This window comes from Phyllostomus hastatus, unplaced genomic scaffold (genome assembly GCF_019186645.2).
Source record: "Phyllostomus hastatus isolate PE091 unplaced genomic scaffold, TTU_PhHast_1.1 phas_scaffold_55, whole genome shotgun sequence".
NCBI lineage: Eukaryota > Metazoa > Chordata > Mammalia > Chiroptera > Phyllostomidae > Phyllostomus > Phyllostomus hastatus.
Genome location: NW_025334035.1, coordinates 14,855,459 through 14,872,833, shown reverse-complemented (window position 1 = coordinate 14,872,833; position 17,375 = coordinate 14,855,459). Strand labels below are relative to the sequence as shown.

At 39.9% G+C, this 17,375-nt stretch overlaps 1 protein-coding gene across 1 annotated transcript in view; it reads right to left on the bottom strand.

The window, feature by feature from the left end:
• Nucleotides 1-1,412, bottom strand: part of DHRS7B (dehydrogenase/reductase 7B) — an 85,192-nt gene extending 83,780 nt beyond the window's left edge. Inside the window, exon 1 of the mRNA XM_045824653.1 lies at nucleotides 1,329-1,412. The gene's annotated coding sequence lies outside the window, so the exon portion shown is untranslated. The remainder of the gene's footprint in view (nucleotides 1-1,328) is intronic.
• Nucleotides 1,413-17,375: the final 15,963 nt, after the last annotated feature.

Genomic DNA, 17,375 nt, shown 5'->3' with positions numbered 1-17,375 from the left:
TTCATTCTGGTGTTTTCTAGCATCCCACAATCACCTCCCACCCCCTCCCTGGTGCATTCTACCTACGCCAAACACCTCCTTTAACTTCGTTTTTGTCCTCTTAGATTTTCCAACTTTGGACACATCGTTTCATTTCTCCAAGCCTCAATTCTTCATCTGTAGAAAGGGACCGAAAACAGTACTTCCTTTGTGGCTAAATGACACAGCATATGCCATATAGTAGCACTTGGTAACTATCGTACTAGTGTTTCTACCAGGTCCCTAGTCAATCTAAAGCCCTCAAATGATGACATCAAACACCCAATAGCAAAAATGGTCTTTTCAGAATCTATAGTTTCTACAATAAAAGAACCCCAACCTACCCCATTGGCCAAGGTAATGGATTAAAATATATGATCCCAAAGAAATCCCAAATAAATTAGTTGTGCCTGTTTACTTTAAAAAAAAAAAGACTAATTCAGCAAAACACAACTTATGTATATCCATTTTTATAATGCCTCCTTTAAAGCAACCCTTGTTAGGACTACATAAATTTCAGTTAACTGCTAATCTGGAAGCCTCCCCATGTTGCTAGACACTAGCTGGCTACCCTCCACGTGCAACCTCATTTATGCGTGACAACCTTACGAGTGGATGTGTTACTTCCAAAGTTGCAGCTGAGGACACAGGCGATAAGAGTTTAAGACGTTTGCCAAAATCGCACAACCAGAAGGCAGCAGAGTAACCAAGGATCTCAGTGAGACATCTCCAAGAGCCATTCCCAGGAGTGCTGTAGAGTCGGCACTCTCGCCTGCCTCAGAAAAATGGGATCTCCCTTGCTAATCCGAATTCTCTAACCCCAAACTACAGTGCAACCCGCCAGTAGTGCGTAACTCTTGGTCATGCCTTGCACAGGCTCTGGCTAAATGACACAGCATATGCCATATTCTGTCGCCCTGATAGGGTCCCGTCCAGGCGGTGTAGAAAGAACAGGCACAAGCCGAGAACACTCACTCGTCGGGACGTGGGCGTCCTGCCGCCTCAATACTCCCACTTCCACCCGCGCAAACCGAGACTAAGAGCTCAACAAAGCCGAAGGCTCCGCAAAGAGAAACCACCAAAGCCAGGCTCCTGGGTGAGGGCCTGCGCCGAAACTTCCTCTAGGATTGGGGGATTCCAGACAGCAGGAAGGCGGCTCGCGAGCCCGGCCCGCGCGTCTTGGAGCCCGCCTCCTCCGCTCAGCCTTTACACAACCCAGCAACTCTCACAGGGCCAAGAATCAGCGTTGGAAAAGGTGTACGCTCCTCTGCTTGGGGCAGACCCCACGCCCTTTGACACCCAGCCCCTACCTGCTTGCAGCAGAGCCCACTGGTCGACCAGCTGCAATCTCCACCCCGGAAGTGACGTAACCCCCGTCGCCACGCTCTGTCCAATTACAGCCTTCAGGCTGCGCAAGTGCATTGTACGCTCTGCCCTCAAGGCACATGTAGGAAGCGTAGGAAGCTAGGGTCTGCAGGGCGTGGTCCTACCTCTGGGTCTTGCCTCGGTCTTCTGATGGAAAACTGGAAACGTCTTGCTTTGGGTTCCATGAACTTGGGGCGAGGGGAGAACGAAGTTGGGCAATATGTGCTACTCTTAGCAAGACTTAATAGGAAGCCATGGTAATTGAAACAGTGTAATACTGACGCAAAAATAAACCAAAAAATCAAGGAGTATAAATGAAGATCTGATTGGTTTTATTAGGTGATTCATGAATGGGACAGCATTGACCAAACAAATGGGAGCTCCAAAGGGCTACTGAAAGGGAAAGATTTTGTTTTGTTTTGTGTTTAAATCATTTTTTCATTTTTCAATTACAGTTAACATACATTATTATATTAGTTTCAGGTGTACAGTCCAATGAGAAGACATTACATAACTTACTAAGTGATCCCAATAAATCTCATCCATCTGACACCACACACAGGTATTAGAATATTATTGACTATATTCCCTGTGCTGTGTGTTACACCCCCATGACTGTTCTGTAGCTACCAATCTGTATTTCTTAATCCCTTCACAACTTTCAAAACACTGTACCAATTCACAGGTAATAACAAGTAACAACATATTCCCAATTCCTCTCATGCATCTCTTATATCATTGCTGTCATTCACTTCACTTATATATTACACATATATGCATATACACACATGTATATATAACATACTTTTAATTGAACACATTTTCCTGTTATTATTAAGTATATTTTATTGATTATGGCATGACAGTTGTCCCAGTTTTACCCCCTTTGTACCCCTCTGCTCAGTGCCACAGTTCCCCCAGCAATGACACCCTTAGTTCATGGGTCATGCATACAAGTTCTTTGGCTTCTCCATGTCCTATACGATTCTTAATATCCCCATCTATTTTCTACTTACCAATTTGTACTTCTTAATCCCTGCACCTTTTGTCCTATTCACTCCCCTCCAGTTGATAACCCTCCAAATGATCTCCATACCTATAATTCTGTTCCTGTTCTGGTTGTTTGCCTAGTTTGTTTTTTTTTGGATGCAGTTGTTGATAGTTGTGAATTTGTTGCCTTTTTGATGTTCATAGTTTTGATCTTCTTTTTCTTAAATAAATCTCTTTAATAATTCATGTAATAATAGCTTGGTGATTATGAACTTCTTTAGCTTTACCTTGTCTGGAAAGCACTTTAGCTGCCCTTCCATTCTAAATGATAGCTTTGCTGGGTAGAGTAATCTTAGCTGTAGGTCCTTACTTTTCATCACTTTGAATACTTCTTGCCAGTCCCCTCATGCCTGCAAAGTTTCTTTCAAGAAATCACTTCATAGTCTTATGAGAACTCCCTTGTAGATAACTCTGTTTTTCTCTTGCTGTTTTTAAGATTCTCTGTTTATCTTTAACCTTTGGCATTTTAATTATGATGTGTCTTGGTGTGGTACTCTTTGGGTCCAGCTTGTTTGTGATTCATTGTGCTTCCCGGATTTGTATGTCTATTTCCTTCTCCAAATTAGGGGAGTTTTCTTTCATTATTTTTTCAAATAAGTTTTTGATTTCTTGCTCTTCTTCTTCTTCTTCTCCTGCATTCCTATGATTCAGATGTTGGCACATTTGGACATGTCCCAGAGGGTAAGCCTTATATTATCCTTGGGTTTTTTAAAAATTCTTCTTTCTTCTTTCTTTTCTGGTTGAATGCCTATTTCTAACTTATGTTCCAAATCATTGGTTTAGTTATGGCTTCCTTCCCTTCACTGATGGTTCCCTGTTGAATTTTCTTTATTTCACTTAGTGTAACCTTCATTTCTTCCTTTATGTTGTTGCCATACTCAGTGAGTTATTTGAGCATCCTGATCACCAGTGTTTTGAACGCTGCACCTGGTAGGTTGGTCATCTCTGTTTCATCTAGTTCTTTTTCTGGGGGCTTGTTCTGTTCTTTCACTTGGGCCATATTTCTTTGTCCCCTCAGTTTGGTAGCCCCTACCTGTTTGTTTCTGTGTACCTGTGTTCAGGTAGAGCTGTTTTGACTCCTTGAGTTAGTAGGGTCACCAATTGTAGAAAAGGCACCTGTAAATTGTGTGGGTTGAAGCCGTAGGTAATTGCAAGGGTGAGCCAACCTGCTTCACTGCTTTGTGGCTCTGTGTGGGGGGAGGGCTCAGAGAGGGAACTGTGTCTCTGCCTGGCTTCTAAAGGTTTGCCTGGCAAACTGCACCCCATTTCCAGTTACTTCACTTGCTTCCAGTCACTTCCAGCCATGGGGAGAGTGCCCCCATTTGTGACTGGTGTCCTTCCAGCTACTGCCCTGGTGCTGAATCCCAGAGTGGGTGCATTTGAGAATGTTCTAAGATTGTGCAGTCCTGTTAAGCAGAGTTTCCTGAAAATCCAGGAGTTTCTTTGCTGCCCCGACCCCCACTGGTTTTTACAGCCACAAGTTATGGAGATTTATCTTCCTGGTACTGGAACTCTGGACTGTGTGATCTGGTCTGGGTCAGGAATTGCTCACAGCTAAGGTATCCCTCCCTATTTTTAACCACCAGACATGAATGTGGGACCACCTGTGTCTGTTCTGCTGCTGCTGCTGCTGCTGCTGCCACCTCTCCACACCACTCGGCATCTCCTCGCTTCTCTATCTGTCTTCACAACTCTGCTCCTCCTACCCATCTGGATGAATGTGGCTTCTTTCAATCGTTGGCTGTCACACTTCCATACCATTCAATTTTCTGAGATTTCTGGATGTTATTTTTTTTGAGGTTTAGAGTAATTCTTTTTGCTGTTGCATGAGGATGAGAAGCATGTCTACCTACACCTCCCTCTTGACTCAAAGTCCACATTTTCCTATTATTATTTGAGCAAACTGACATTTGTTAGGTCAATTATTAAGAAAAATATGTTTTTATTTTACTTTTACTTATTCTTTCACCAACATGCTTCCTTTCTTTACATAGATCTGAGTTTCTAACCTGTGTTATTTTCTTTCTGAAGAATTTCTTTTAACACTACTTTCAAGGCAAAACTACTGGCAACGAATTCCCTCAATTTTTCTGAGAAGTCTCTATTGTCTCTTCATTTTTGAAGGATAATTTTTCAGGCTACAGAATTCTAGATTGGTAGACTTTTAATTCTTTCAATACTGCAAATATTTCATTCCACTCTGTTTTTGCTTGTATGATTTCTGAGAAGTCAGATGTAGATCTTAACTATGGTAAGGTATTCTGTTCCTTTGGCCTTAAGATTTTTTTCTTTATCTCCAATTTTATGAAATTTGACTGTGGTATTCCTAAGTGTGTTTTTTTTTTTTTGGTGCTGGGGTAGGAGGATTTTTGCATTATCTTACTTAATATTCTCTGAGATTCCTGGTTCTGTGATTTGGTGTCTCATTAATTTGGAAACACTATCAATAATTGTTGCTTCAAATACTGCTTTTTTTCCCTTCTGGTATTTCCATTACATATATGTTACATACACTGTAGTTGTTCCACAGTTCTTAGATATTGTGTTCTGTCTTTTTGCTTTTCAGTTTGGCGGTTTCTATTGCTATATATGCCCAAGCTCAGAGATTCTTTCCTCTGCCATACCTACTACTAATTAGCCCATCAAAGTCATTTTTTTCTTTTCTCATAGAGTGTTTTTTATCTCAATCATTTCATTTTTATTCTATCCTAAATTTTCCATCTCTGCTTATATTATCCACCTGTTCCTGTGTGTTACCTGCTTTTTTCTTTAACATCCACAGCATATTAACCATAGTTTTTCAAAGCTCCTGTTCTGATAACTCCAACTTTGCTGTCATATCTGACTAGTTTTGATGCTTGCTCAGTCTCATCAAACTGTGTTTTTTGCCTTTCAGTGTACCTGGTAACATTTTGTTGAAAGGCAGACATGATATACTAGTTAAAAGAAAAGCAGTAGGCTGGAGGGAAGGAATGCAAGCAGGCAGAAAACTTGGAAAGAAAAGAGCTGCAATCCATCCCTTCCACCGAGAACATACTTTCTTCTAAGGAACCATAATTGTGTGGCTGCAGGTGGACTTTTTACACTGGGACGAGTTACTCCAGCATTTTTACCTGCACGTTCCGAGTCAGTTCAAGTGTATCAGTCCTTTCGGCAGAACCTGCCTTAGGCACTTAACCTTTCATGGCTCAGGTGTGCCAAGACAAAAAAAATGGCCCAAATGGAAGAACAGATCAAAGCTCCAGAACAAATACAACTAAGCAACCAAGAGATAGCCAACCTATCAGATGCACAGTTCAAAGCACTGGTGATCAGGATGCTCACAGAATTGGTTGACTTTGGTTGCAAATTAGATGAAAAATGAAGGCTATGCTAAGTGAAATGAAGGAAAATGCACAGGGAACCAATAGTGATGGGAAGAAAACTGGGACTCAAATCAATGAAGAGGAGCAGAAAAAAGAAAGAAAGAATCAAACAGAAAAGAATGAAGAAACAAGAGTTCAAAAAATTGCTGAGAGGCTTAGGAACCTCCAGGACATCTTTATACATTCCAACATCCAAATCATAGGGGTTCCAGAAGGAGAAGAGGAAAAACAGAAATTGAAAACTTATTTGAACAAATAATGAAGGAGAACTTCCCCAATCTGGCAAAGGAAAGAGACTTCCAGGAAGTCCAGGAAGCTCAGAGAGTCCCAAAGAAGTTGGACCCAAGGAGGAACACACCAAGGCACATCATAATTATATTACCCAAGATTGAAATGAAGGAGAGAATCCTAGAAGTAGCAAGGGAAAAGGAGACAGTAACCTACAAAGGAGTTCCCATCAGACTATCAGCTGATTTTTCAAAAGAGACTTTTCAGGCAAGAAGAGGCTGGAAAGAAGTATTTCAAGACATGAAAGGCAAGAACCTACATCCAAGATTACTCTATCAAGCAAGACTTTCATTTAGAATGGAAGGGCAGATAAAGTGCTTCTCAGATAAGGTCAAGTTAAAAGACTTCATCATCATCAAGCCCTTACTATATGAAATGTTAAAGGAATTTATCTAAGAAAAAAAAGATAAAACATATGAACAGCAAAATGACTGCAAACTCAGTTATTAACAACCACACCTAAAACAAAAACAAACTAAGCAAACAATTGGAATAGGAACAGAACCACAGAAATGGAGATCACATGGAGAGTTATCAGCAGGGGAGTGGGAGAAGGAGAGAGAGGGGAAAAGGTACAGAGAATAAGTACCATAGATAGTAGGTAGAAAATAGACAGGGGGAGGTTAAGAATAGTATAGGAAATATAGAAGCCAAAGAACTTATATGTATGACCCATGGACATGAACTGAAGAGGGAGTGGGGTGGGGGATGTGGGTGGGAGGGGCTGTGCAGGACAGAGGGGAATAAAGGGAGGGGGAATGGGACAAATGTAATAGCATAATCAATGAAATATATAATAAAAAAAGAAAAGCAGTAAATGAGCCTTTAGCTATGCAGGGGCAGAAGAAGCCTTATACAGGGTCTGGCACAAATAACACCCCTTTTTATTGCAAAATCTTTTATTACAAAATCATAAGCATGTAATTCTGCAACAACAATATCACACTCAAGCACACCATAGGACATTTTAAGTGAAATATTCAAATTAAAACTATAAATTATTATACCAGTGTTATTTCCCTATCAACCACACTCAAGCAGGCATTACTTCTGCTGGGACCTGTATAGTTCTATGGTCAGGTCTTACAGTCTTTTGGTAAGACTATGCCAGTGGACTGTGAACTTCATGAGTTCTTCTCAGTTTTGTTTTTTCCTCCTCCTTAGGTGGAACAGGTTGGCTAGAAGGAGATAGTAAGTTAGGTGTTTCCCTGTCCTTAGGCAGGTTAGGCTCTCAGAAAATAGTTTCTCCAGAGGGGAGGCCTTATTCAGGACAGGATGCTCTGACATATTTCAAAATTGTTACTTTCCCCCTCCTCCAGAGCACAAGGGGCTTTTTCTCCAGCATTCACTGTGAGGCCTGGTAGAGCTCCTGGAGGTAAAACTCACAAGGGTGTGGGCCTCCCGTTGACTGGTCCCTCTGAAGTTCTTAACTCTCAGACTGTCCACATTGAGCCTCTGGCAATTTGTCAACTTTTCCTACCCCAGGCTTCTGCTCTAGTAGATTGTGATTCTGTGCACCTGCCTGTCATTCTGATGGTGCAGGTGGGGGTGGGGGGATGGGCAGCAGTTGTGCTTGTGACCTCAACTGATGGATCTAAAACAAGATGGTTGATTTTTCAGTTTGTTCAGCTTTTTACTTGTTGTTAGGATGAAAGGACAACTTCTACACACCTCACATGCCCAACAGGGCCTGGAAGTCCTAATGCCATTCTTTGTGGAAAGTTAGCTATTAATCATAACATTGTTTCCCTGTTGGTAATGAGTAATTTCTCTCATTGCTTTTAAGTGTCATCGATCTTTTGTGTTGTTGTCTTAGACTCTTTTTCATTTACTCTCATATTAATCTCAATTATTTTCTTTCTTTTATGCACATTGGGCTTATTCTGTTGTTTTCTAGTTTTTTAGCTCTAAAGTGAGATTGTTTATTTGAGATTTTTTTTTTGTTTTTTGAGATAGCTCTGTAATATATAAATTTACTTCTTTGGACTGCTTATACTATTTCCCATAGATCATGGGTTGTTCTGTTTTCATTTCATTGGTTTCAGGTATCTTTTGGGGTTTTTTTCTTAATCTTGTTGTTAACCTATTCATCGTTGGATAGCTTGTATTTAGCCTCCATGTGTTTGTGTGTTTTTCGGTTTTCTTCTTGTATTTGATTTCTAGTTTTATACAATTGTGTTTGGGGAAGATGCTTGCTATAATTTACTTTATTTTTTTGGCGATTTTTAAATTGTTGTTCATTTACAGTTGTTCCACCTTTTTCCCCATTGCTCTCCCCTGTCCCATCCCCCCAGCTCCCAAACTCAATCACTTCCCCCCATTGTCCATGCCCATGAGCCCTCTATTCATGTTCCTTGGCATGCCCCTTTCCCTTCTTTACCCTACTATTGCCCTCCCCTTCCCCTCGGGTTACTGTAGGTTTGTTCTTTATTTCCAAGTCTCTGGTTCTATTTTGCTCATTTGTTTGTTTTGTTGATTAGGGTCCACTTATAGGTGAATCATACGGTATTTGTCCTTCACTGCCCAACTTTTTTCACTTAGCATAATGCTTTCTAATTCCATCCATGTTGTCAGAAAGGATAGGAGTTCCTTCTTTCTTTTTGCTGCATAGTATTCCATTGTGTGAATATACCATAGTTTTTTGATCCATTCATTTACTGATGGGCACTTAGGCTGCTTCCAGCACTTGGCTATTGTAAATAATGCTGCTATGAACATTGGGGTGCATAGGTTCTTTTTAATTAGTGATTCAGGATTCTTAGGTTGTAATCCCAGCAGTGGGATCGCTGGATTGAAAGGTAGTTTCATTTTAATTTTTTGAGGAAATTTCATACTGCTTTCCATAGTGGCTGCACCACTCTGCATTCCCAAGAGTGTACTAGGGTTCCCTTTTCTCCACAACCTTGCCAGCACTTGTTTGTTGGTTACTGACAGTCATTCTGACAGGTGTGAAGTGGTATCTCATTGTGGTTTTAACTTGCATCTCTCTAGTAGCTGGTGATATTGAGCATTTTTTCATGTGTCTATGGGCCCTCTGTATGTCCTCCTTGGAGAGGTGTCTGTTTAGGTCCTTTGTCCATTTTTTAACTGGATTGTTTGTCTTCCTGGTGTTGAGTTATCTGAATTCTTTATATATTTCGGAGATCAAACTCTTATCCAAGGTACCATTGGCAAATATGTTCTCCAATACAGTCAGTTCCCATTTCATTTTGATGATGGTTTTTTTAGCCATGCAGAAGCTTTTTAATTTGATGTAGTCCCATTTATTTATTTTCTCTTTATTTCCCTTACTCTAGGAGATATATTGGCAAAAATATTGCTACATGGAATATCTGAAATTTTACTGCCTATTTTCTGCTAAAATGTTTATGGTACTGTGACTTATATTTAAGTGTTTTGTCCATTTTGAGTTTAGATTGAACTGTAGATTATTATGCTAAGTGAAATGAGTCAGTTGGTGAAAGGCAAATACCATGTGATCTCAGTTAGAAGAAGAGTCTAATGGACAAAATAAACTAATGAGCCAGAAGCATGGAAACATGGAACATACTAAAGAGGCCAGAGAGGAGTGGGGAGGGTGATAATGGTGGACAGGAAGGGGAGGGACTAGACAAAGAACATTTATGAATGACTCATGTCATGGACAACAGTGTTGGGATTGACTATGGGAGCAGGGAGGGTTGGGCTGGGCAGAGGAGGGCAAAGAGCAAAAACTAGGACAACTATAATAGAATAACAATTAAAAACCCTCATATCTGATCTTCTACCTGAAAAATAAATAAAATTAAGATCTGAAAAAAAAGCACACCACGGGCTCAGGCACCTGACTCCTGCACAGAGGGTGAGCTATTCAGGGTAGACAGACAAGGAATAGGGAGGGTAGAGAAAGTACATTCCCCCAGGCTGAGAAAGTATGGAAGAGAGTGCTAAGCCCAGGAAAGATGGTGTCTGTGTATGGGAGAGAGATTCAGCACAGGGAACCTGGTGACTAACTCTTCAGGTCTCTTCCCAGAGCCACACAACTCAGTTTGACTTCACACAACTCCAGCTTGCTGTGACCTGCCCTCTGTCTGCTAGAGCCTGGTGTGAGTGGCCATGAACCAATTTTTGCACATTGATTTTTTAAGAGGGCACCTGATTACCTACCTAGCAGACTTCTAGAATCCCTGCTGTTTCACAGTCAAGTATAATGTAGGCACCTCTTCCAAGCTCTAGTACTCAGGGCTGGAGAGCCCAGCATGGAGTTAAGACCCCTGACTCCTTAAGGGGGAATCTTTGGAGTTGAGATATCCCTCCAGATTCTCAACCACAGCTTGTGAGAGTGGAGCCAACCTTTTTTGCCTCTGTTTTTTCTACCAGTCTTGAGGAGGAATCTTCTGTAAATTCTTGGTTATAAGCCTTCTGTTGAGCTAGTCTTCAACTATTTATTCAGGTTGATTGTACTATAATTTACTTGTACTTGCAGTTTGGACCTGGGAGGAGGTGAGTGTAACTCCTACTTTCTTTGCCATCATCGTTAATCTCCTCCTGACTCATTATTTGGTTATGACTTGCAGTTTGAAAATACAGAACCACAAGGCCTTTGAGGTTTAGGTTAGAATGTGGGGTCACTGGAGAGATATCTAATTTTGCAGATTGCCAGCCCACTGCCACTCCTTTAGCACATTTTGCATACTTTAGCCTATTATATTTTTAGGTCTATGGTTAAGGCCTGCCCATTTCCCCATATTTTGGAGCTGTCCTTTCCCTGTAACTGTAATTTGAACTCCAATCCCACCCCTACCTGCTTCCAATTACAGGACGAGCTATCCTCTTTCTTGTCATCTCTGCCACTGCAGTCAGGCCTTGATTTCATCCCCTATTCCAGGTTTCTATATATGTTATACTATGGTTTAGCCACATTTAACAAAAACATGAAACAAAAGAAGCTTGAGCAAAATAAAAGTTTACTTTAAAATTGTCTGAGTATAAGAAGTCTAGGGCTGGAATGGTCACTCCGGGGGCCTGGAATCCAGTCTCCTCCCTCCGTCAGTCATGCCCAGGTCTGCATTGTATAAAGTGGGAGAATATCACCTTCAACTGCAGCCTTGGGGAAGAAGAAAAGGGCAATGGGGAAGAAAAATCATAGCCCTGTCCCTTAAAGGGCATTTCTCTATATATTACCTGTGCTCCAATCATACTAGCTAGAACCTAGTCATGTGGCAAAATTTAGTCATAAGAGAGACTGTGATATAATCAATATTCTGATTGTGGGAACTCCTTTGTAAGTAACTATCTCCTATTCTCTTGCTGCTTTTAAGATTCTCTCCTTATCTTTCATCATGGCTAACGTAATTATGATGTGCCTTGGTGTGTTCCTCCTTGAGTCCAACTTCTTTGGGATTCTCTGAGTTTCCTGGACTTCCTGGAAGTCTTATTTCCTTTGCCAGATTGGGGAAGTTCTCCTTCATTATTTTGTCAAATAAGTTTTCAGGTTTTTTAAATTTTATTTTAATCATTGTTCAAGTACAGTTTTCTGTCCTTTACTCCCATTCCAGCCCACCCACCCATCACTCCCTACCTCCCTTCCATTTCCACCCCCCGCCCTAGTTTTTGTGCATGTATCCTGTATATTTGTTCCTGTAAACCCTTCCCATTCCCACCTAAAATTACTTCCCCTCTCACTTCTGGTCACTGTCAGCCTGTCCTCTATTTCATGTCTTTGACTATATTTTGCTTGTTTCTTTGTTTTGTTGTTTAGGTTCCTGTTAAAGGTGAGATGATATGGTATTTGTCTTTCACTGCCTGGCTTATTTTGCTTAGCATAATGCTTTCCAGCTCCATCCAAGCTGTTGCAAAGGGTAGGAGCTCCTTCTTTCTTTCTACTGCATAGAATTCCATTGTGTAAATATACCATAGTTTCTTGATCCATTCATTTTGATGGGCACCTAGGTTGCTTCCAGCACTTAGCTATTGTAAATTGTGCTGCTATGAACACTGGGGTGCATAGGTTCTTTTGGATTGGTGTTTCAGGGTTCTTAGGATATAGTCCCAGCAGTGGAATTGCTGGGTCAAAAGGCACATCCATTTTTAGTTTTCTGAGGAAATTCCATAGTATTTTCCATAGTGATTGTACCAGTCTGCAGTCCCACCAACAGTACACTAGGGTTCCCTTTTCTCCACAACTTCTCCAACACTTGTTGTGTGTTGCTTTGTTTATGATGGCCATTCTAACTGATGTGAAGTGGTATCTCATTGTGGCTTTAATTTGCACCTCTCCGATAGCTAGCAATATTGAGCATCTTCTCATGTGTCTCTGGATCCTCTGTATGTCCTCCTTGGAGAAGTGTCTGTTCAAGCCCGTTGCCCATTTTTTAACAGGGTTGCTTGTCTTCTTAGAGTAGAGTCATGTAAGTTCTTTGTATATTTTGGAGATTAAACCCTTGTCGAGGTATCATTTGCAAATATGTTTTCCCATACAGTTATTTTTCTGTTTTCTTTAGCCATGAAGAAGCTTTTTATTTTGATGGGATCCCATTTATTTATTCTTTCCTTTATGTCCCTTGCTCTAGGGGACATGTCAGTAAAAAAGTTTCTGTGTGAAATATCTGAGATTTTCCTGCCTATGGTCTCTCCTAGGACTTTAATGGTGTCACAACTTATATTTAAAGCTTTTATCCACCTGAAGTTATTTTTGTGTAAGGTGTAAGTGGGTGCTTGAGTTCCATTTTTTTGCACATAGCTTTCCAGTTCTCCCAACACCATTTGTTGAAGAGGCTATTTTAGCTCCATTTTATGTTGCTGCCCCCTTTGTTGAATATTAATTAACTGTAGAGACTTGGGTTTATGTCTGGGCTCTCTGTTCTGTTCCACTGGTCCATGTGCCTGTTTGTATGCCAGTACCAGGCTGTTTTGATTACAGTGGCCTTGTAATATACTTTAGTATCAGGTATTGTGATCCCTCCTACTTTACTCTTCTTTCTCAAAATTGCAGCAGCTATTCAGAGTCATTTATGGTTCCATATAAATTTTTGAAGTGTTTGTTCTATGTCTGTGAAATATGCCATTGGAACTTTAATAGGTATTGCATTAAATGGGTACATTGCTTTGGGTAGTATGGCCATTTTGATGATGTTAATTCTTCCAATCCATGAACACAGTATATGTTTCCATTTGTTTGTGTCTTCCCTGATTTCTTTCTTCAGTGTTATGTAGTTTTCTGAATACAGGTCTTTTACCTCTGTGATTCCTAGGTATTTTATTTTTCTTTTTGCTATATCAAATGGGAGGGTTTTTTTTTCTCGATTTCTGCTTCTGCTGTTTAATTGTTGGTGTGCAAAAATGGCTTTGATTTCTGGATATTGACTTTGTATCCCGCTGTTTTGCCAAATTCATTTATTAGGTCAAGTAGGTTTTTGGCCAAGTCTATAGGATTTTCTATATACACTATCATGTCATCTGTAGACAGTGACTTCCAGTACTATATTGAATAGAAGTGGTGAAAGTGGACAACCTTGTCTTGTTCCTGATCTTAGTGGAAAAGATTTTAGTTTTTGCCCATTGAGTATGATGTTGGCTGTAGGTCTCTCATATATGGCCTTTATTATGTTGAAGAATGTTCCCTCTATTCCCACTTTACTGAGTGTTTTATCATAAATTGGTGCTGTACCTTATCAAATGCTTTGTCTGCATCTATTCATATGATCATGTGATTTTTGTCTTTGCTTTTGTTTATGTGATGTATTACATTTACTGATTTGTGAATATTGAAACATCCTTGCATCCCTGGGATGAATCCCACTTGGTCATGGTGTATGATCTTTTTAATGTATTGTTGGATGCTGTTTGCCAATATTTTCTTGAGGATTTTAGCATCTATGTTCATCAGTGATATTGGCCTGAAGTTTTTTTTTTGCTTTGTTGTGTCTTTATCTGGTTTTGGGATTAGGATGATGCTGGCCTCATACAAAGATTTTGGGAGTCTTCCATCTTTTTGGAGTTTTTGGAATAGTCTGTGAAGGACAGGAGTTAGCTCTTCTTTAAATGCTTTGTTGAATTGTCCTGTGAAACCATCTGGTCGAGGGCTTTTGGGTGTTGGGAGTTTTTTGATTACTGCTTCTATTTAATCTGCTGTTATTGGTCTGTTCAGGCTTTCTACTTCTTCTTCATTGAGTTTTGGAAGAGTATATTTTTCTAGAAATTTGTCCATTTCACCTAGGTTTTCAAATTTCTTGGCATACAGTTCCTCATAGTAATTTCTTACAATCCTTTGTATTTCTGTGGTATGAGTTGTAACCTCTCCTCTTTCATTTCTGATTGTGTTTGTTTGTTCTCTTTTTTTCTTGATGAGTCTGCTTAAAGGCTTGTCAATTTTGTTTATCTTCAAAGAACCAGCTCCTGGATTCATTGATCCTTAGAATTGTGCTTTTAGTCTCTATGTCATTTAATTCTGCTCTGATCTTGGTTATTTCCTTTCTTCTACTTGCTCTGGGCTGTCTTTGTTGTTGTTCCTCAAGTTCTTGTAGACATAGGGTTAGGTTGTTTGTTTCAAATGTTTTTATCTTTTTTAGGTAGGCCTGTATTGCTATGAACTTCCCTGTCAGAGAACTGCTTTCTCTGTATCTCATAAATTTGGGGTTGTTGTTAATTCATTTTCATTTGTTTCCAGAAACTTTTTGATTTCTTCCCTAATTTCATTACTGACCCATTCATTGTTTAATAGCATGCTATTTGACCTCCATGATTTTGAGTGTTTTGGGTTTTTTTCCTTGGGGTTGGTTTTAAGTTTTAGTCCCTTGTGATCTGAGAAAATGCTTGGTATGATTTCAATTTTCTTAAATTCGTTGAGGGTTGTTTTGTGTCCTATCATGTGGTCTATCTTTGAAAATGTTCTATGTGCATTTGAAAAGAATGTGTATTTAGCTTCTCTGGGATGGAGGGCTCTATATACATCATTTAAGCCCATTTCATCTACGGCATTGTTCAATGCCACAATATCTCTGTTGATACTTTGTTTGGAATATCTATCCATTTTTGACAGTGGGGTGTTAAAATCCCCTACTACAGTTGTGTTGCTGTCAATATCTTTCTTGAAGTCCTCTAAGAATTTCTTTATGTATTTGGTTGTTCCTATTTTGGGTGTATATATATTTACAATGTTTATGTCTTCTTGGTAGATTCTTCCCTTGATTACTATGAAGTGACCTTCTGGGTCTCTCTTTTTCCTTTTTTGGAAGTCTATTTTGTCTGATATGAGTATTGCTACCCTGGCTTTTTTTCCCTGTCTGTTTGCTTGGAAATTTGTTTCCCGCCCTTCACTTTCAGCCTGTGTAGGTCTTTTATCCTGAGGTGGGTCTCTTATTGGCAGCATATGTGTGGATCATGTTTTCTTATCCATTCAGCTATTCTATGTCTTTTGATTGGAGCATTTAATCCATTTACATTTAAGGTTATTATTGATCAGTAGTTATTCATTGCCATTTATGTTCCTGTGTTTCTCCCTCTTCTCTCTCTCTCTCTCTCTCTCTCTCTCTCCCTTCCTTCCTTCCTTCCTTCCTTTCCTTAAAGCAGTCCCTTTAGTATGTCTTGCAGAGCTGGTTTGGTGGAAGTGTATTCTTTTAGACTTCTTTTGTCGGGGAAGCTCCTTATTTGGCCTTCTATGTTGATTGAGAGCCTTGCTAGGTAAAGTAGCCTTGGTTGCAGACCTCTGGTTCTCCTCTGGTTCTCATTACTTGGAATATTTCTTGCCATTCTCTTCTGGCTTGGAGCATTTCCATTGAGAAGTCAGCTGCTAGCCTTATTGGGGCTCCCTTGTATGTTACTTCCTGTCTCTCCCTTGCTGCCTTTAATATGTTCTCTTTGTCTTGAAATTTTGCCATTTTAATTATGATGTGTCTTGAGGTGGGCCTCTTTGGGTTCCTCTTGATTGGGACTCTCTGTGTTTCGTGGATTTGTGTGACTTTTTCTCTCATCAAATAAGGGAAGTTTTCCAGCATTACTTTTTCAAAAGGGTTTTCTATCCCTTGCTCTTCTTCTTCTCCTTCTGGTATCCCTATTATATGGATATTATTACACTTCATATTGTCTTGCATTTCTCTTAATCCCTCTTTATTCTTTCTGAGTCTCTTTTCCTTTTCTTGCTCTTCCTGGTATTTTTTCTACTTTGTCCTCCAATTTGCTGATCTGATCTTCTACTTTATTGATCCTGCTTTTCATTCCTTCTACTGTGTTCTTCAGTTCAGAAATTGTATTCTTCATTTCTTCTTGGCCCTTGTTGATAGTTTCTATTTCCTTTTTCATGTTGATATAGTTGCAGTGAGTTCATTGTAGTTTCCCTGTAATTTCTGGTAGCTCATTTTGAGCTCATTAAGCTTCCTGATAATCATTTCTTTGAACTCAATATCTGGTAGTTGAGTTGCCTCTATTTCATTTAACATTCTTTCTGAGGCTTCCTCCTTTCCCTTAATTTGGGGATTGTTTCTTTGCCTTCTTATTGTTCATGAGACTCTTCTTGTTTTTTAAATTGATCTGTTCTTGCTCCCTGGGTTTATGGTGTGAACTTCTGTGGTAGAATACCTGTGAGATTCAGTGGTGCAGTCTCCTTTGGGTATCCTGGTGTTCACAGCTTCCCCCTACTCTTTTTTTGTGATCAGTTGGAGGGGTAAGGCAAAATGGTTTAAGACAGCAAGAGAGTATTCTATGATATTTACAGTAGCAGCCAGTAGAGAAGAGATAGGAGTTCCTTTGGCTATGTATAGTGTTAACTGTGATATTCCACCCCACTAGCCACTTTTTAGAAAGGATGGAAAGAAGATAAGACTCTTGTTGGGGAGGAAAGGATTGTGAGTTGGATCTAGAAAGCAGTGAGGCTGTGGGAGGTCAGATTCTGAGGTAGGGGGAGAGTAAAGAATAGCAAATAGGTGTAGTGTGTGAGAGAATAGAGTTAACCACTCCAGTAATAGAGTTCAGGAAACCGTGAAGTGGGTTAAGGTCTGGGGGGCGGGGGGGTGTTGTGTAGTGTTTACAATAATATGGAATAGCTCTTATTTACAGTAATATTAGAGCAACAATCATATGACAGAATCTATGAGATCTAGATAACAAGAATAGGGAGTATAGAACCTTGAGTAGTGTACTAATGGAACACAAATGAAGGACAGTAAATTAGCCATACACTATGAATGAGATAACAGGGGAAACCTATCAAATGATACAATATAACTAGCCAAGCACAGAAGACTATACGGAAAGAAGAGGAATACCAAAATACTATTAAAGTAAAAAATGTAAGAGTAATGAAAAAATGATAAT